General features: G+C 34.9%; 1 protein-coding gene across 7 annotated transcripts in view; it reads left to right on the forward strand.

Annotated features, from left to right (window-relative positions):
• The window catches only part of PTPRD (protein tyrosine phosphatase receptor type D), a 1,592,809-nt gene that overhangs the window by 87,717 nt on the left and 1,484,167 nt on the right, over positions 1 to 20,925 (forward strand). The window contains exon 1 of one of the 7 annotated variants that reach the window (XM_055135889.1): positions 13,362 to 13,458. The exons of the other annotated variants lie outside the window; for them this stretch is intronic. The gene's annotated coding sequence lies outside the window, so the exon portion shown is untranslated. Of the gene's footprint in view, positions 1 to 13,361; positions 13,459 to 20,925 lie in introns of those variants that run through there. 7 annotated transcript variants of the gene reach the window in all.

The following is a 20,925-nucleotide window of genomic DNA, read 5'->3' on the forward strand; positions in this document are numbered from 1 at the left end:
TTGTTGAAATATTGAATGCAATCAAAGTGAAAGTGAAATTTATCAGTTACACAGGCAAGGGGGGGGGGCTAGGGGTGTGGGGGGACCGGGTGGAGCTATACTGTGATTCTTGGTGGTGGAATATGTGCACTGGTGAAGGGATGGGTGTTCGAGCATTGTATATATGAGACTTAAGCCTGAAAACTTTGTAACTTTCCACATGGTGACTCAATAAAAAAATTTAAAAAAAAAAGAAATGAAAGTCCAGAAAGCTTGTAACTATCTCATGGTGATTCAATAAAATTATGAAAAATTAAAGAAAAAAGTTTTAAGTGGAATATGCAATAAGTAATTTATTCTATATGAATGTCTTGCTTTTATAAATGGTCAATTTTTAACTTATTTATTTCTTTATTTATTTTTAGTTTTTGAGCCACACCCAGTGACACTCAGGGGTTTCTTGTAACTCTGCACTCAGGATTTACACCTGATGGTGCTCAGTGCTCAGGGGACCATATGGATTGCTGGGAATCTACCCTGGGTAGGCTGTATGCAATGCAAACTCCCTACGTGTTGTACTATCTCTCTAGCCTCTAGTTGGTTTTTCTTTGTTTTTGTTTTTGTAGTGAAGATATTTAATAGAAACAGATTTGGCAAGGATACCCTCAATTTGCTGCTAGCAAATATATTTTGATTAGAAAACTTATATTTAAGGAAAACTATTTGGCTATGTTTAGAGAGAATTAGAAAATGTATATGCATTATTTGATTCATAATGTTATTTTTAGCAATCTATTTTGGGGCACACCTAGCAATGCTCAGGGGCTACTGCAAGCTCAGTGCTCAACGGTTTCTTCAGGCAATGTTTGGTGGACAAAATGGTGGAGATGGGTCACATGCTTCCTGCACGTAAAGCATGCATTTCTGCGTCTCTCTCTCTGTCTGTCTCTCTGTCTGTCTCTCCTCTTTCCTCTCTCCATTTCTCCATTTCTTCCTCTCTTCCTCTCTCCCTTCCTCCCTCTCTTCTCTCTTCCTCCACATGACCAGCAATGCTCAGGGCTTATTTCTGGCTCTGTGTGCTCAGTTATCACTCCTAGTGTGTCTTAGGGAAAACATGTGGGGCTGGGAATGAAACTTAGGCACTGTGTGTGCAGGACCCTTGGCTGCTGTACTATCACTTAAGCCTGAGAAAAAAGTGTTCTCTACTATTGCCTATAGCATATTTTTGCTATTATAATTTTTTAAAAGCTTGTGTGTAAAGTTGGGGTAATACACCACAAAATGTGCATATATATATTTTTTGAGGTTTTAATTCAGTGTTTTGTAATTAGCTTCATCTTTCAGAAATAATTCTTGTGACATTCTTTATATTTTTAAGAATTTAATGCTTTATGTAGCTTCAAAATACACATCAATATTTCTGTAAATATATGAATGATTTCATTACTGTAACAAAATGTACTGTGTTAGTAATTGAAAAACCACCTACATCTTTCAGGAGTTATAAGAATAACTAATGACTATTTCAAGGCTAATTGTTTTAATGCCTTGATGAGAGTTCCTTGGAGTCAGTGAATTTTACTAGGATAATTATATTTCTTTAAAAGCACATGACTGAAAAAAGCAGATCAAAGTCCCTATTAAAATATTCTGTCTCCCAATTAAATATATTTCAAGTCAGATATTGTTAAAATGAACACAAGGTAGCATTAATCTATTATGTTTGTTAGAATAGAGCAGTAAAAAGCAACTGAGATTTCTGTGAATGGTGAAACGAGTAACAATAAACATTTTAAATGTTGATCTGATTATATAAAAATAAGATTTTCCAACTGTAGTTACTATTGTGCCAACAGTTCTGTTAGTTCATGATAATCCAATCCAGGCTTTTAGTTTTCCCCTAGCACTGCATTTTTCTTGAGGAGATGCCAATTTTTAGATCCATATTACAAGTGCAGCAATTCTGTGGTGTTAAAGAAAATTGTAAAACAACTAAAGACTATTTTCTATCATGCTGATAAAATCCACAAAAATGCTTTGATCAAGGGATATGACTGGAGACAGGGAAACTGCAGTGTGAGTGAATGATTTGCTACAATTGTCATGGTACTAAGATTCATGAATATATTATTAAAATGAAATAGTCTTGGATATATTCAACTGACAAATTTTACCCCACATTTTTTGCTTGCTTCTGCCCTGAGTGTGAAAGATATATATTTATCATAGTTAGAGCTGATACCCTTTAATGTGAGTATAAGTAAGACAATAGAAAGTAGTCAGATCAAGGTGCTAATGAGAAATAGCAATTATGCTGAGAGGCCAGTTAAAGTTTGTGGTGAATATATAATTTCCTTGTAAATATATATAAAATTTTTAAAAAATAATAAAAAACTATAGATATATATTATCTGTACATTTTTATTTTTATTTTTTGCTTTTTGGGTCACACCCAGCGATGCTCAGGTGTTACTCCTGGCTTCCCATTCGGGAATTACTCCTGGCGGTGCTTGGGGGTCCATATGGGATGCCGGGGATCGAATCTGGGTCGGCCTTGTGCAAGGCAAATGCCCTACCCGCTGTGCTATCGCTCTGGCCCCTATATTATCTGTTCTTAATCCAAGTAAGACACGGATGCCCACTTACTACAATTAAATAGTTACGCAGGAAAGACGTTCTATAAACTTAAATCAGGTTGTTCTTTGGGGTTACAAAAAAAAAGGTAAATGAGTTGAGACTGACAATGCCTATTCTAGTCAACTTACAAATTCCTTCCTGCATGTGTTATGTCTTTAGTTACTCCAAAGTACAATTTATAATCATGGCATGCTCTTAAAAAACAGAGCTTCCCATATATAACATGCTACACATGCTTAGAATGACAAATAGTCTCATATTATTCTTATTTGACTTTTGTTTCTGTAGGTATTTGTTTTCTGGGCATGTACTTTCTACTTTATGCAATGAACCTGTGTTACTAACAGCTATTTTTAAGCAATTTGGGAGAATCAAATCTTATTTTAAATGTACTGAAGGAGTTTGTTATTATTAGGGACCTTGTGATGAACACTTCTTTAAAGTGAAATATTATTTATTTTCCAAGTTGTGATTTTCTATACTGTTATCTAAAATTAGGTGCAAAAATGCTGGATGAATCTTTAAAGAAAACCGTATTTGGCACATAAAGAAGCAGAGACTTTTTACAAGGGGTAAGCCAGCTGGCATTCCGCCAAATGGCCTTGCATTACCTTGGATATATTACCATATTCCCGAATCTGATTTGAAACTTACAAGTTAAGAAAATTAAATTTGGCCACAGTATGGAACTAGAACTTCGGACCTTTAACTAAGTTTATAGATTTGGATTTAATCATATTACCAAATTACTTACAGAAATTGGAAGTTATTGCCTTAATGTGAATCAGGACGGCTAGAACTGGCTGATAAGAGCAAAATAGTTTGTTTGTGAAGGTGGAGTGCATTATTTGAGAATCCAAATACCTTATTAAGAAATTATTGTGAATAGTATGGCTTATCCTAAGAATATTATTTGGTGGATATCATATATCACATTTTCCAGCTCTTCCTCGTTCTCAAACCTCAGAGACATTGCTAACAGAGACATGCTTTTTGAATTTAGGTTCCGTTTGAAATTCCTGCTGATTGGTCCAGAAAAGCTGTTCTAACTGAATTAGGTAGAATAAGCTTTGAGACTTTTTCTTGGGCAATTTTTTTCTTGCCCTCAGTTTTAATTTTTTTATTTGTGAAATTAGTGGGTCAGACAATCATTTTCTCTTAGTTCTTTTCTGCTCTACAAATGACAGAAGGTTGATTAAAATACTGTGGTTATTATTAATTCCTGCATCATAGGGTCTGGTTATAGGGGCTGGAGAGATAGTACAAATGTTAAGGCATGTGGCTTGCATGCAGTCAACCCTGGTTCTATCCACAGCAACACATGGTTCCCCAAGCATCTCTGGGCACAGAACTGGAGGCCTCTTAGTAACCTGGTTATAACCCTGGTGTCCTGGATAATTCCTGACACTGCAAGCCCCAAGCAGAATCACATCCTTGTGTTCTCTCACTGAACCACCAGCCTGATTGGCCAAGAGTCACCGAGAAGGGGGACTGATTATGCTTACAAGACAGTGACCCTACCTTCCCAAATAAAATGATCTTATACGATATATTTTGAAAATAGGCTTAGTATCATTATAAATGGTGGCTGAAATAGTATAAGCCAGACTTTCATGTTCCTTTTCTAATAATTTTCTAATAATTAAGAAAATGAATTACAGATCAATTTCTAATTATTCCTTATGCACTCTTTTGATTCATCTAAGTATTGGAATAGGGGAAGAGATAATAATTTATGATGTCTTTTCTTAGAATACAGGAAATTTGACACATTTACCAGATGTTTTCTGTTTCTATAGAGAGATTAATTGCTATACCAAGCATTTGTTTCACCAGAATAGCCGTCACCTGTCAAGTCTGAGAGCAGAGAAAACTGAAACAGCTTTGAAGTCACAGGCACTATATTACAGAACAAAAATTATTTCTCTAAAATAAGACTTTTTGCATAATGTTGGCTAAATACAGACAAAACCTAACTATTTAGTGTTATCATATTTATTATTCATTTGTTTTTACTGGTAGCAAATGTTGTTCAGCTACAGAGTCTCTAGAGCATCATGAACTAGTCCATAGTTTAGTGATGAAAAAAAACCTCTCATTACAGACCTGTGTTCTCTGAAGTTCAGGACCCATGGAACTCTATTCATGAAAACAATTGCACATACCGTAGATCACAGATCCCTTCATGTCTGGTTAAGGCAAAAATTTCAACTTTTCAGTGGTGTCAAGGGACAACTTTTTTGAAAAAGATAATGAATCCATGTAGAGTGATGACTCACTCTTCATATCTTTGCTTTCTTTTTGTTCCCTTAAGATGATCTCTTTCCATTTGAGTATTTTTTCCATTTACTTTGAGGAGAATATTAATCAGTTATGTGCATTTAAATAATATTAGTGGGCTCTTCCTTCACCTGGACTTTTATTCTTGCACAAGATAGATGCCAAATGTGATTAGAATAAATAATGCCACATTAACTTATTAATAAATGTCTGGAAGGCCCAGGAGGGGTGTTTTCCCTGAAAGAGAACTTTCAGATATCTCTGCTGAGAAGGCAGCCAACTTCTGTCTGCTGCTTGACTGAGCTACAATTTACATTTTGTATAATATAGGCAGAAGGCAATTTTAATTTAGTATATAAATGTAAAACTTCAGCTTCCATTTGCTATAATATGGACTCCATGATTTTATTTATACTTTATCAGCGCAGCCTTCATTCTAGGCACTTCTGTGATGGAAATCCACTGTGTGCTGGGAGTGACTCTATTAGGTTTTGGGGAGAGGATGAAAATGGTTTGAGATAAATAAAAAAGCAATTACCCAGGCCTGGGAAAAAGATCCTGCACATTTATTCAGAAGGAATTTAACTTACTCAGGGCTCCATTCCAATGAACTGTTGTTTCCCTGTTCTTGCTCCTTAATATATGCCAAGTTAAATGGGAAGAAACAAATGATGCTTCACACCTAGCAATAAGAACTCTGGGGACTTAAGAAATGTGACATTAGGAGAAAGACAAAAACAAACATTGAGGCTACCCTCAGAAAAATCCCACCATTGGACACTAAGGGCAAACACTGGAAATTGTGCCATAACCAATAACAGCCATTGGTAGATGAGCCAGAGTTATAAACAGTTTCCATAAAGTTGATGATGGTCATGCTTACAGTTTAATGACTACAACCTAAATTCGTAGTTCCAAGGTTCTCAACAATATAAAAGAGAATAAAGAGAATATACGAGTCAATCAATGTTGCATCTATTTCCCATTGTTAGGTAATCCAATTCATATTTCATCCCAGTTTATTTCCTATAGTTTCTCTTTTCATATACATTTCAGTCTTGGAGCACTCCCATCTCTCCCATTGCTAAAAGATCAATAGTTTCTCCAGTTCTCTCAAACAAGATCATTTTCTATATAGGTATCAGTATGAGGAAGAATGGGGTGTAGGGAGCAAATTAAAGGAGAAGTTTTGCTCAGAAAGATATCCCAGCAGCTATAGAATCTATTTAAAAAGAGGAGGTGGGAGCACTTAATATATTCTATAGTCTTTTTCTCACCAGGAGGATGAAAAAATTTTCTTCTCATTTATATGTTACTGTTCTTAAATTGCACCGGTTAACTCTTAGAATTGTCAAAATCCATTTCTTTTCTTGTTGTCCTCTGTCTTCCTGTCTTGCTTCTAGTGAGAATTTCATTCATTTATCTTATATACTGTATGTATTACTTTCTGTTGCTGTACTTCTTAGGAAGGCTTGTTTCCTGAATTATAAGGTGTATTTCTTTAGTCTGATTTTAGTACCATCGTAATGTGTAATAATGTAGAAAGAAGTGTGCTGTTTTGTATTTTATTTGGTATTGCTGAGAACCAAGTGAAGAAAAGTAAGTGAGAACATATTCAACATGGCAACACTTTGTAAAAATGGCTATCAGTCCCCCTTATTTTATGAAACTAGAGAATAAAATGTGTCTTCTAATACTTCATAATAGCTGTGTTTATGTTAGCTTTTGACATTAATGCTTTTGTCAGATGTTGTACAGACTTTGTTTCTGTAACACAGGAGAAAGGTTTCCTTGATTTGACCTTAAAAATTATCAAGATATCTGTAGAACTGTTGTTCCATTGTTCATCAATTTGCTTGAGCAGGCACTAGTAACATCTCCATTGTGAGACTTGTTACTGTGTTTGGCATATTGAATACACCACGGTTAGTTTGCCAAGCTCTGCTGTGCGGGCGGGATACTCTTGGTAGCTTGCTAGAGGAATGGAGGAATGGAATCCATTTGCAAGGCAAATGCCCTACCTGCTGTGCTATTGCTCCAGTCCATCAAGATATCAATAATAATATATTCTGATCAGATGCAATGCAGTCTCTAATTCAATGCCTGTGAATAAATAATTAACAATGAGAAGATTTGAAAATGTTATTTTTATTTTTTTATTGATTTAACAAAGAAAAAAGTTACTTATATTTTCTTCCATTAGCTTAAAAGTCTTATGTAAAATTGTCATAAGATCTTCAACTTGAAATAATTGTTAGGAAAAACTAAAGTGATTACAGCAGTAAATCCTGCTACTATTTTGTTTAATATCATCTTTGGTTATTCCCAAAAAGTAAAGTTACATTTAACAACATTTGATATTTGACCTCATTAATCAAAACAGGTCACAGATGAAATATTCGCTCTCATTTTTATTCCTTTTCTGGAGGTAATTGTTATGCAGAAACTAAAAAGTTAAACTAAATTCTTCAGAAATTATTATATTCAGATAAACACTTTTTAAACTAGAAAAAGAGTAAGAACAAATGAAAATATGGGATTATCACTTACGGGAAAAAGAAAATTAGAAAAATCAAAGAATACAAATATTTATAGCTAAACATGTAGCAGTGGAGTACTTCTAAGAATTGATATTTATTTTCTTAGTAATCTTGGAGTTATATCCATGATAAACTAAAGACTTAGAGAATAATATTTCCAAAATTCTGTTCTGTCAAATGTTGATATTCCCAAGGCCTTTCTTCCTCCTCCTCCTCCTCTTCTTCTTCTTCCTCCTCCTCTTCCTCTACTTCCTGGTCTTCCTCATTGTAGTTGACCTCATCATCTTCATCATTTTTTTTATAGGGGAGTGCACACCCAGTGGGCTTCAGGGATTAGTCCTGGCTCTGTGCTTAGGGATCTTTCCTGGCAGGGCTCAGGATACAATATAAGGTTCTGGGGATCAAAACCAGATCAAGTGCATGTAAGGCAAATTCCCTACCTGCAGTAACGTTATTCCAGCTCCAAGGCCTTTCCTTTTTATTCTCACATTCTCATCTAGATAAAAACTACTTATTTTCAATACTAAAGGTGCTTTATTCACCTATTGATTGTTTTAATATGATCATGAAAACTTGATGAGTGCTTTATGAGCATAATTTATAACAACACTTCAAGGTCCTCTTGTGCATTTAAGAGTTGAACAAATGGCAAACTTTAACTAACCTTTCTCTAGATAGCAGGATAGCCAATTTAATGAATACCTTGTGCCTAAGTCACTATCAGGGGGAAGGAAGTTAGTGAGGGCCAAACGTAACACAACTGCAACGAAAGAACCAATGCACACAGTTGATCTGGGAGAGGGTAGTATTGAAAGGGAGGCCTGTTGGGGTCCTTGAGGGAGGGATGTGGGTGCACTGGCAATGGTATGGTGCTGGAATTATGCACATACGGATCAATATTAATGATTCACTAAATCACAGAACAGTGATCCATGAAAGGAGTTCATGAAACAAGGAATGGTGTGAATTCAAAAAACATGGGTGCTCGGTATGAACTGCCTCCCGACCCTAGTCAGCCTCGTGGACCACATGAAGGATGGAACAGGGCCCCCATGCTGTGTTGGTGGTCAGTTGCTGTTTATTCCAATCTCTGTTTCCATACCAGACTCACACTCCAGTTTCACTCTCTCCTTCCCAGCTCCCTGTTAAGAGCAAAGCATCAAAGGGGGTGGGGTGGGGTAACAGTTACCCATAGGTGAGGTAGCACAATCAATATATGTAAAGCACTTCCTTCTGGGAAAGCTCTTCTAGGACAAAATCTCATCCTGCTGGGAGATCCACACAAGGGCAGAATCCCATCTACGTGTACTGCTTTCTCCTTTCCTTAGCCAGAATTCATTCTAAGAGTCCTCTTAATTTTACTTCTTAATAATATTTCTAGCCATTTTGTATAGACACTGTAACAGATTTATCAAGTTTAAAGGGTGGCTCTCTTGAGAACATCTTATTATATATCCCAGACTACAGTTCTCAGGCCAAATTAGTCCTTTCTAACCCCAGCAAGTGTCCTTGTCTAGTTACTTCTTTTTGAGTCATGACAGAGTTTGTCCATGACTGTTCTTAATTTATTGTAAGCATTATGGTGCTTAGCCTTTCCATTTCTGATGCAGGGTAGCTTAAAGATTACCCTAGGTCCATCCAAGTCCCTTGCCAAAGACCTTTCTTTTGGGATGCTAGGAACTAAGGGCAACTGAGGCTTAAGTCAATTAAAAATGACATATATCCAGGAGTAAATATTATTTGGATTAACTCTCAAGTAATAAGAGCATAGCATCAACTGTCTTCCTGTGTCTATACAAGAAAGACATTGTTCTAAAGTAAACGGCAAAGGATATAAAGAAAAGAGAAAAGCAATAGCTCATGTACAAATACAAAATCCAGAATCCATTGCAGAATCTGACTTTACAAGTCACAGGGTCTGATTAGGAGAAATGGGTGATTAACAGATAGGGGAAGCAGAGCACAAAGGAGGAGTTAAAGATGAATCCCAAGGAAATGGGAATGCTTCTGTAGTATGGTGATGGGTATTACTCAGTAAACCTAAGCTCCTTGTGGTGAAGGAGAAAGCATGGATCAATATTATCCAACAGAATCCTTCCTCAGATGCTTCTCTGTTGGAAACGTCACATTTTTCTTTTTAATGTTTGAAACTATTAAAACACTATGGTTTATGAAGTTGTTAACAATACAGTCCTTTCAGGATTTCAGGTCAGATTCCTACACCAATCTGACCACCAGTGTGAACTTCCCCCACCAGTGTCCCTAGCTACTCCCACCCACACCTTTAGTCTGCTTCCTTAGCAATCACAGAATAATTTACTCTGTATGGTTGTTCATACATGTATCTCCTAATGCTGTTACTAAAGTCATTGTACAAGGATTTCCTGAATTGTTAGGTGTTAATTGAGCCTTCTGTGCTATTGTTTCTGCTCATCGAGCTTAGTGGGCCTCTATATAACTTTCCCATCTAACTTTCTGTGCTCTTATTAGGCTGTGAGTGCTGTAAAATTTGAAGGTGTTGCATGTTCGCTTATGTGACTGTGCACTCCAGGAGTTTGGTGTCTCTGAGATTAATCGTGGAGCTGGATTTGTTTGTATGCCAGAAGAAGTTGGGTATGGGTGGACTTATGGTTTTCAGACAGGGATGGCACTTGCCTTACCCAATCTCAGAAGGCTCCACAGTTCTGGGCCCAGAGACTGGCCTACCTAGAATGGCTCAGCTGTGGCATCTCTTCTGCAACTTGCCATTTTAATATTCATATCTTACTGACAGTTGTATTATACGGCAATAACCCAAGTTAAGTTTAGCTAAAAATTCTAACGGTGATCTATTAGACTAATTCTATTTCTTCTCATATTACTTATGATAATACTATAATAGAGATCAATTCTGAAAGATTTACAATATGCTAAATTCCGTAAAGAATATTCATCCTTTTATTTTACTTAAAATGAGTGTGTGAGGTGTGTTGTAATTGTCATTTTACACATAAAAATCCTGAAGTTGGACAAATAAGCTTATTTTGGTCTAAAACATCATAGTTTGGAGGGTGAAAGCTAAGTTCTCTATGATTCCAAAGTCAAATCTTTTAAATAATATGCCTTTATCTTTCTTTTTTTATTATTATTTTAAATTTTATTTATTTATTTTTTATTTTTTATTTTTTTAATTTAATTTTATTTTATTAAATCACCGTGTGGAAGATTACAATGCTTTCAGGCTTAGGTCTCAGTTATACAATGCTGAAACAACCATCCCTTCACCAGTGCCCATATACCACCACCCAAAAAAAAAAAAAAAAACAACCCACACAGTACACCTCCCATCCCGCCCCCTCACCCCCTACCTTGTAACTGATAAGTTTCATTTTACATTCTGTTTACTTTGGTTACCTTCAATATTTCAACACAAACCTCACTATTGTTGTTAGGAGTACCCCACTAGATTCAGACCTACTGTGAAGACAAATAAGGTCGCGCGGCCGCAGTAGCGGCCACGCGGTTTTGAATTTCTGTACTTTAACAAGAAGTCCAGGGATATTTCTTCCAGATATTAGATAATTGCAGGCTTGAAAACCCAATCTGTGGTCGTCTTAATATGGCGGCCAGCGCGCCCTTCATCCCCGGAGAGAAAGAGGCGTGAGAGAGAAATACCTTTCCCCTCCCGGGCGGGCACAAGGCCGAGGCTTAGTTCTCAGGCTGGAGACATTCTGCGAGGAGTTGCTCACGCCGAAAGAGGTTTTGCTGGGTCTGGATTCACGCTTGTACAGCTGTGGAAAGGCCGCACATGCGTGCGGCCCCTGGGATCACATCTTGGCGGTGGGAGGGGCCTATGCCTTTATCTTTCAATCTGTTCCAAATTATTATACTTAAGAATGTTTTCTTTCTAACATGATTCATTGAGTCAGATTATTTGGGTAACTCATTTGTTAGTAAGTATTAGTAAGGCAGCTGCTCTGATTCTGAGATTTGTTTATGAATGACAGTTGTTTGTGAATTTATCTTCATATCATATTAATGACTACTTTTTACTAGGAATTGAGTTGGGTATTGGTCATTTTACTACTTTTGGGACTATGGTCTTCTCTAACTTTATTACATTAAACTTTAAAAAATTTTATTCATTGACAGTGTCAATGAATTTACTGTTGTGTTTAGAGAGAGCGTTTGAAGATTTTGTTTTCTTTTTGAATCTTCCTGATTGGATACAATATTAACTGGATATAACATTTCAGCTCTAAAATCACCACATAGCTAGTATTTCTTTCACTGTAATTTGACGTCTATCATCATGAAGTAAATATAAGATGCGAGTAAAGAGCTGAGCAATCACACCCCAGGAAAATGCGCTTCTTCTTGAAACAGAGAATGATTTACAATAGTTCAGCCCATTAAACATAAACTTTTTCAATTTTATGTTTTAGAATAATTCATTTAAAAGATCAAGAGAGAATAGTGTTATGGCCTTACAGTCATATTTTCATTTATAAGTTTAAGGAGATATCAATATCCTAACTTTTTGATCTTCTTTAACCAAACCAGTTAATATAATTTGTTCAGTGCAAAAAAAAAAGAAAAGAAAGAAAGAAAGAAAGAAAGAAAGAAAGAAAGAAAGAAAGAAAGAAGGAAAGGAAGGAAGGAAGGAAGAAACAAAGTGTTGCTAATCTTTTTTCTCACAATTTACAGTGTTGTTTTTTCTTTTAAATTCAGCTTCTGGTTTTATAATATCACTTATCTTCAATCTTTTATTTGGATGTACACATATATTTCTTATCCAAATGCCTTTTTATAAAAAAATGCTAGTGTAAGTTTCAAACTATATTGGTTGCTCCTTTGGGATTGGAAGGATGATTCTATGAGTAATTAGTTTAGAAATTTAACATTTCCTTACAAACAAAAGTGTTTCCTCTATAGCAGATTTTTTCAGACTTCATCAATATTTTTCTTGAAGTGACAGCCTTCCAGATGCACAAACATCCTGTTTCTAGACTTAGAAGATAATGGGTTCTCCAATAAATAGTTTATTAATTAGAAATTACCAGTTTACATTCTCACTGTTTTCAGAGCAGTATTTAGTATGTTACCAAGGTAAACTATTCATTTTCAGTACCTGTGACCATTAAAGCTCAATTAGCTATAACTACATAGAGAAAATATTTTCTCTGGGGTCAGTACCAACTTTCAAAGCTCGCCTGTATCACTTACAAGTGGCATCATTTTGAACAAATATCAACTCTCTTACCCTTTGTCTCCTATCACCTGTTTCACATGTTGTTATGAGGGTTAGAAAAAATAAAACTATGTAAATGTTTATTAATGTAACAGAAAAATTATTGTATTCTCTCTCTCAATATATGTATGAGCATCTGTCATCACATCAACATATTATGGGTTTTACATTTGAAATGTGTAATGTGAATATGACCAAATGGTCATTCCCTTTCTTCCTCCATAACCTAAGTCTACATAGGGAGTTAGTAGAATATGGCTACTAATTTATGGCAAAATAAAAATAACAGAAAATACTTTGAAGAATCTTTGCTCCTTCAGATGTTGCTCTAGAAATTGTGATATAAAATTCATGAGTTAACATCAGGATAGAGTTCAGACTAAAATTAGAAGACTGCAGTAGAGTGTAGCTTGTTAGAGGCCTTTAAATTTCTTTGCCCCCTGCACTGCTCTCAATTTGGAATCCCAGCTCATCTGACTTGTTCACAAGTCCTTCCATATGAGAAAAGTCCTCAATGCTGATTGTTAATCACGTGGGCTGCTGCTACCCCTGTGTGATTTTTGTTTTCTGACACTTCTCACTGGGGGCTGTTTGAACAGGATGTAGCTTCATCACGTGGAGCTGCCTCTTTTAAAAAGTGTGATGTACATCACCTACAGGCAGGTATCTCAGCTGGTTCAGTGAAAAGGAAAAGCTGTTTCATTTCCCGGCCTGAGGCCTCAGCTCCACAGTCAGCCATACAAGCTCTCCTTTGAATGCTCCAAGATAACCTCATCAGCACCACATGTTCTGGTAAGTGGGGATTCAAGAACAGGAGTCTGGCAAGAGAATTTGGTCCTTCCTGGAGAGCTAATATGACAACAGAAAGAAGAGGGTAGTGGTGATAAGAGTACCTAGGTGCTCTGTAGTGGAAACTTAATATTTGTATGTGTGCTGTTGATTATCAAGAAACAAACATATACTTGTGTTTTTGGGAGGTTCAGTTGTGTCCCATTACCTAGATAACCTGTGGGAATTGTTTTGCTTGTGTTTCTATAAAGAGGCAGGGATTTGGGAAATGTCAGAGGGGGAACTAGTGAAAAAATATGTTCATTGCTCCAAGCAGGGTCAGAGGATGCGGATATAATTTTCAAAGTTAATGTCAGTGAAGCTGGGTAGGTATTTCATAATCAGTCATTTGAACCGCTCTGAAAACTATAGCATCAATTACATAAAATTCCCTGAAGAATCAAAATATTTTGCATGCTTGAAATCCTGCAGATGGTACTCACAAGTAAAAATACATTATATTTATTTGGAAAACATCATGGACCACATTGGTAATATATTATGCATGGCATATGTGTCCCATTAAAGGAAAAGTGACAGAGTAATCATTTGGGGGGTACAGAGTTAAATGTAGTTTTGTTTTCTCATGTATTTCTTATCATGATTAGGAACATAGAAATAGGGGATTATTTTTAAATACTCTGAAATGACACAGGACTGCATTTAAATTTTGTTATTTCTACTTAAAGCAAGTTTGAAAGTGTTTTTTTGCAATTTAAAATTAAAACACTTCAGAAGAATAACTGAATTGCTTAAATGCTTGACTGTGTTTTTTTTTATCTGACATACATCAGAGAATTTTATATTTAATGGCATGATTATTTTTTCTGCCTTTTTTACACATCAGAGTCTATCATTCCAGTTTTGCTGAGGATAAAAGCTTTATTATAATTTCCTACTCTCTAAAGTCTCCTGTATAGACAAATCATGGCTTCTTCCAAAGATGATTTTGGCAGTTTTTAGTCAATCAAAAACAAATTTGTCTTTCTGTTGTTTAATTTTCTATCTTTACTGTCCAAACAATTTAAGCACTAAGACTTTTCTTTCATCTCTCATTTATTTGGTGTTTAGCAGAGGTATTAGGTGACTTGTTTCAAAATCTCATCAAGATCTGTCTTCAAAATATAAAGTCAGACCCCTTTATGTGAACTACTGAAATTTGTAAGTTCTTTAATTTTTCTCAGGCATTCTAGTTTCTGAGATTCTTTCACCCTGTATTTATAAATAATTTTGTTCTCACAAGACAAGTTACCAAATTATTTTGTTTTAAGTACTCTATTGATATATCAGCATCCACTATCTAGTGCTATTTAAGGACTTAATTTATGTAAAAGTGAAAATAAAAAATGGTTTAGGTAAGATGGTTATAGCAGTTTAAAGTATATGTTACTGATGAACAAAATTACTGTACCACTACTATCAAAGTGTCTGTGATCCTCCACCACTGTCTCTAGGTCACCTTTAGTCTACCTCTTCCCCTCTATTTGGTAGTCAGTTTTGTAGCCCAGGGCCAACTGTCTTGTCATCATGCACTTTTGTCTACTCCCTTATTTCATTTGTTTCCCTTATTTCATTTCCCAGATAGTGAGATGCTCTAGTGTTTGTTCTTCCCTTCCTGACTTATTTTGTCTCACATAATGTCTTCCAGTTTCATCCATGCTGCAAAGAACTACATGATTTTATTATAAAAATTAAATTTTAAGATAGAACAGCTTTGCACTTGTTAGTTTTGCTTTTGTGTTTCTGGGGTTGGAACCAAGGCCTCACACACAAGAAGCATTTGTCCAACCTCTGAGCTACATCCCCAGAGTGTCTTATATCTTCAACTTCAGATAATGTGAAGACTTATTATAATTTAGAAAATACATGAACATCAAATCTGGCTCTAATTGCTATGGATACCCAAACTGTGGAATATCTCTCTGTAGTGCTTTATAGACAGCTACAAAAATGGACTGTTGGTGATGTTTTTGGTGAGAGGAGAATATTGTTAAATCGAGAAACTAAATATCTTCCATAAGGGTATATCCTTTTAATAACTGATAATTTCCAAAATTATAAATTGAAATTTAATTATTATGCTTTGGTATATAATTTTGCCAAAGAAACATAAATTTCCTACTAACTTATTCCACCCAGTTCCTGTTGCTGGCACTGAAGACCATCAGTCTGTTGTGTATGCCCTTCTCACTTCTAACCAAACCTAAATATTTTAGATGTTCTTTCTTCACAGAGGTGGAACTGGAATTACTTCTATACTTGTTAGCTCTCATGTCTTATGGTAACCATGAATACACTACCCCTGCTCTAGAGGTAGTGTCTTTTACTGTCTTTAACTTTGCTGAAGATTCTAGAATTGCTTTCATATAATTAATTTTATGTCCTATTGCTAAGACTTTCCATCCAAGCATCTGTAGAGTCTATTTTCTCCCCTCAAGTTCATTACTTGAGACTAACTCAATCTAACACATCATAGAAAGTGGGGTAAGAACCTACCATGTTGATATTTCCAATATATTATATATCTATGTATTTAAAAGAGCACTACTTAAACCTAATTTTTCATCTTTAAGTCACATATCCAGGGGCTGGAGCATTAGTACAGTGGGTAGGGTGTTTGCTTTGCACACGGCCTACCTGGTTTTGATTCCCAGCATCCCATATGGTCCCCTGAGCACCGCCAGGAGTAATTCCTGAGTGCAGAGCCAGGAGTAACCCCTGTGCATTGCTGAGTGTTACCCCCTGCCCCCCCAAAACAAGCCCCATCCATAAGATACATAAATTCCCCTGAGGAATACTTCATTAAGTCAGAAGTTATTTCCATTCATTACTCTCTTTGCCTCAACATCTTTGGCAAAGGTCCATCACTGTGATTTGTTGTGGAATAAAATGTCAAGCAATAGAAGATAGGAATCTTAGTTTTGTTAATCACATTTCTTTGTTTTAAAAGAAATTCTTGACTATGCTTCTATATTTCTCAGAATTACCATTAATAGCTATAAATGGAAAAAGTCTCAATATGTGAGTTATTTAACACTATTCTTGGATTTCATAATATACAATTGTATTAAACTAGATTACTCAAGCTGCTATTAATATAATAGCTATGTAGTTTTTGTATGCATACAAGTCTTGTTCAATGATGAATTAGAATGTTGAAAATTCTAGAATTTTTTTATCTTTAAATTATTAGGCAATGTAGAACAATTATCAATTGTACTGATACATAGTAGACAATAAAAATTCATTTTGTTCATTCTTGTCTATTTCACTTATCTTTAACCAATTATTCTTAATTTTATTTTTATAAATATATATTTATTGAAAAACTCATGTTTTCTCAATATCAAACTATATATTTTGACTATAAGAATAGAAACCAGTGGCCCTTTCATCAAGAACATAAATTGAAAAGGTTACAAATTTGTACTGTAATATAGCTGAAGCAAAGCATACAATCTGGAAGAATTTTATTTGAAAACATCCGCAGTGGTTTGTTCCTAATTAAAACCATGAGCTATTGTTAACTTTTCTTCTGTTGAATCTTAAACCCATATGCCAAGTCTCTAATTGTCATGATTAAACAGTATCACTCAGAAAAATTCCAGCAAAATTATATCAGTTAATACCCAACAAACACTGGTGAAAGAGACAGTAAAGCAGAAAGGGACCCTGCCTTGTACATGGTTGACCCAAGTTCAGTCTGCAGCAACGTTATTGTTCCCAAAGCACTGCCCGAAGTGATCCCTGAGCCTGTGTCAGGAGTAAACTCTGAATATAGCTGGGTATTGCCCCAAATGAAACAAAAAATAAGCCCATCAAATGTAGGTCACAGTTTAGATTCACCTCTATCCTGATTTATACGGTAAGCTTATTTAATCAGGGGCCAGAGAAATAGTTTAGCAGGTAAGATACTTGTTTTATACATGGTCAACCCAGGTTTGATTCCTGGTACCACGTATCATCTCCAGGAGCTTCTCCAGCAGTGATCCCAGAGCTCAGGGTCAAGAGTGCGCTCTGTGTATTGCAGGGTGTGCCCCCAAGTCAAACAAAAAGTATTTCGTTGACAACTTATGTCCTCAAATTGTCTTACTTACATCTTATATGTATAATTTTATAATAACCGATATAAGATATATTCAAAGGTCAATAAATACTCTGATATTACAATTACTTTGTATAATTGAACCTAATAAAATTCATCCTATCAAAATATCTGGGAACAAAGTGAATTTTCCTTTACGCAGAGTTCACTTGCCAGTCATAACACTTAGTAAACCATATAAGTATTAAGTTTCCATTTATTTATTAATTTTTTTCTATCTGTGAACCAGGTATTTGAGGACACAAGCAGTTTTGCCAAGGTCATCATACCATCATCAGTAATTTAGAAAAGCTTAATTTGAGGAAACAGATATAAAGTATACTTAGCATTTATAATTTATAAAAAAAAGTGATACAATGGCACCTTTGCACCTTTTTCTGTTAGCTGAGAACATTGCAAGGTGTAACAACTATTTATAAATGCTAGAACCATGTCCCTAAAAGATAATAAAATCCCCTCCTTATCCACAAACATCTCTGACCTGAATTCCTATACCTATTTTTCTAGAAAAGAATTTTTTTGTAAATGGACAGAGAAGAAGTATTTTAGGCTTTTAAGCCACAAGGGTTTTTTTTTTTTTGCTACAACTTACAGATGCCACCACAATGCAAACATGTTAATAGAGAGTAGACATACATGATTATTTTCAATAAGGCACATTTTTAAAAAAGTGTGGACAATGCTTTGTCCACTCACCAAAATTTGCAAAGCCCTGAATTACAATTTGTTGATTTCTAAACAGTGATCACATAAACTGTCATTATGCAGTTCATGAGCTTATTTTCAATGATTTTACTTATTTATAGGAGTTAATATATATTGTGGTTATGCATGAAAGATGCATCCAAATATAAAATTAGGAGAAAATAAGACACATTAAGCAAGAACTCAATTTTTCTTCACATCATTTGGACTTCCCTACCCACCACCTGGTATATAAAGCACTCTACTTAAGAATATGGCCTGAGCTAGATACAGGCAATAAAACAATCTGGGAACAACAAACAAAAATAAAAATAGTGGAGCATATTCTAGTTATTATGTTACAAATATTGCTTTCCTTCATGATGGAGCATTATTATAACAGTCATATTACTTTAAGAAGTAATACTAACACTTGGTATATTTTTTTCCCCTCCTAAGCCCATGGTCTGCCCTACGTGATTCCTAGATTTGGCTAAGACTGTACATCTTGAATTCTGCTTTACACTGAAGAAGATGAAGTGAAATTAATTGTCCAGTGATTTATAAACAAATTTTCACTAACTGCCACATGTAATTTTAGAGTTTTAATGTTTTTGAAATTATAAGCAGAACTTTAATAACATATCATTGGTAATTTAAACTAAATATGATTGTGTGTACATATATGTGCACCTTAAATAACATATTCTTCTTTTAGTTACCTTAGAGGACAAATAAGTTAACTTTTCTAATATGAAAACATATAGTCTTATATAAACATATTAATTATTCATTTCAAATCTTTGTCCAAGAAAATATAAAAATGTTTTTAACAAGAGTAATTAAATGTATTTCCCAGCATATTTAGAAAACTAATAAATGTTAAAGGAAGAACTCAACATATCAACCTTTAGATTTCACCAATCATTTAAAGGTGTATCCACGTCTTCTTTTCAAATATGTACTGAGTGTTTGTGTTTACTTTGGTTGTTCTAAGATATGCCAGATAAAGAAAGCACTAAGGTAAGTCTAATAAATATTGGATCATATCTACTAAAATTTGATGTGACCTTAAGTGGTTACTTATTGTCACCCAGAACCAGTTTCCTCATTTATAGAAGAGATTGAGAACATGAAATAAATTAATTGTAAAGGGCATTCTATCACCATGTCCTTGATATTAGATATTCTATTAGGAAAACAGTAGCAAATAAAAATTGTTAGATGAACTTTATTGATAGTCTACTTTGTATAGGGAACAGGAAGTTATATTCAATAAGGATTTAATTCTTTTCACTGTCACTGTCATCACTGTCATCCCGTTGCTCATCAATTTGCTTGAGCGGACACCAGTAACGTCTCAATTGTGAGACTTGTTACTGGGTTTGGCATATGAATACACCACGGGTAGCTTGCTAGGCTCTTTCTATCTAAAAATCAGTTATATAATTATTTTACATATTTTAGCATTGGGATCTAAATGTGCTGAGATGTCAAAAGTAGCATATTTATATCTACTAAGAGAAATATCTAATAATTAAATTTGAGATTGCAACTAATATTCCTTGCAGCAACACTTCACAGAATATTCAGTATATGTATGTATATATCTATATATAAAGCAAACTTACCATACACTTATCTCTATATAATCTACATATACCTATAGACATATAGACTCTGTATCTATAGACCTCTCTAGATCTCTCTAGATCTATTAAGAAATCTCTACATAGAGATCTAGAGAGATCTATAGATATGGAGATCTTCACACATATGTAGATATAGATAGATAGATAGGTATCTAGAGAGTTGTTGATTTGCATGCTGCCACTACTGAGATGCAAAATCATTTGACATTTTTGCTAGTAAATATTAGGGGATTTTCAAAACTACAGTTTCACTTAAATTTAAGTAGAAAAGTACTAGATATATTTTCAAAAATACCTTTTGGTGTACTGTAAAATGAGTACAACAGATCTTCTCACCAAAAATTTGTGAGAACTTAGAATTTACATATATGTCATTTGTTCTTCATTTACTATCTCTCATGACTTATTGTCCATCTCAGAGAATTGTCTGGTTCTCAAAATAAACTAACTTTGCTTTCTCCTTTTATTTCTTACAAAATTTGATAAAACATAAATTAACAAAGTTGTCTTCCATGTATTTTCCCTTGTCTTGTTCTAGTTGACAAAATTCTTCTATGCTTTCAATTTCATAATTTTAATTTTTGGCTTCCCACTCAAATGAAGTAAGCAATTTACAAGTCAGAAACAAGCTCAGCCATGCAGTTACCAAATGGTTGAGATTTATTTATTCTTTGTTGTTGAATACCCTCTGAGAAACCTAAACTTACAGATGGAAGAATAAAATCCCCAAAACTACCTATTAATATTAGATACCATGCTTTCTAAATTGACCATAGTTTTTACATTTTTTTCTAAATGTAATACAGTAGAATAATACAAAAATATAAAAAATTTGGGACTGGAGCAATAGTACAGCTGGTAGGGCGTTTGTCTTACACACGGCCCACCCAGGTTCAATTCCCAGCATCCCATATGGTCCTCTGAGCACCGCCAGGGGTGATTTCTGAGTGCAGAGCCAGGAGTAACCCCTGTGTATTGCCAGTGTGACCC

This window comes from Sorex araneus, chromosome 1 (genome assembly GCF_027595985.1).
Source record: "Sorex araneus isolate mSorAra2 chromosome 1, mSorAra2.pri, whole genome shotgun sequence".
Lineage (NCBI taxonomy): Eukaryota > Metazoa > Chordata > Mammalia > Eulipotyphla > Soricidae > Sorex > Sorex araneus.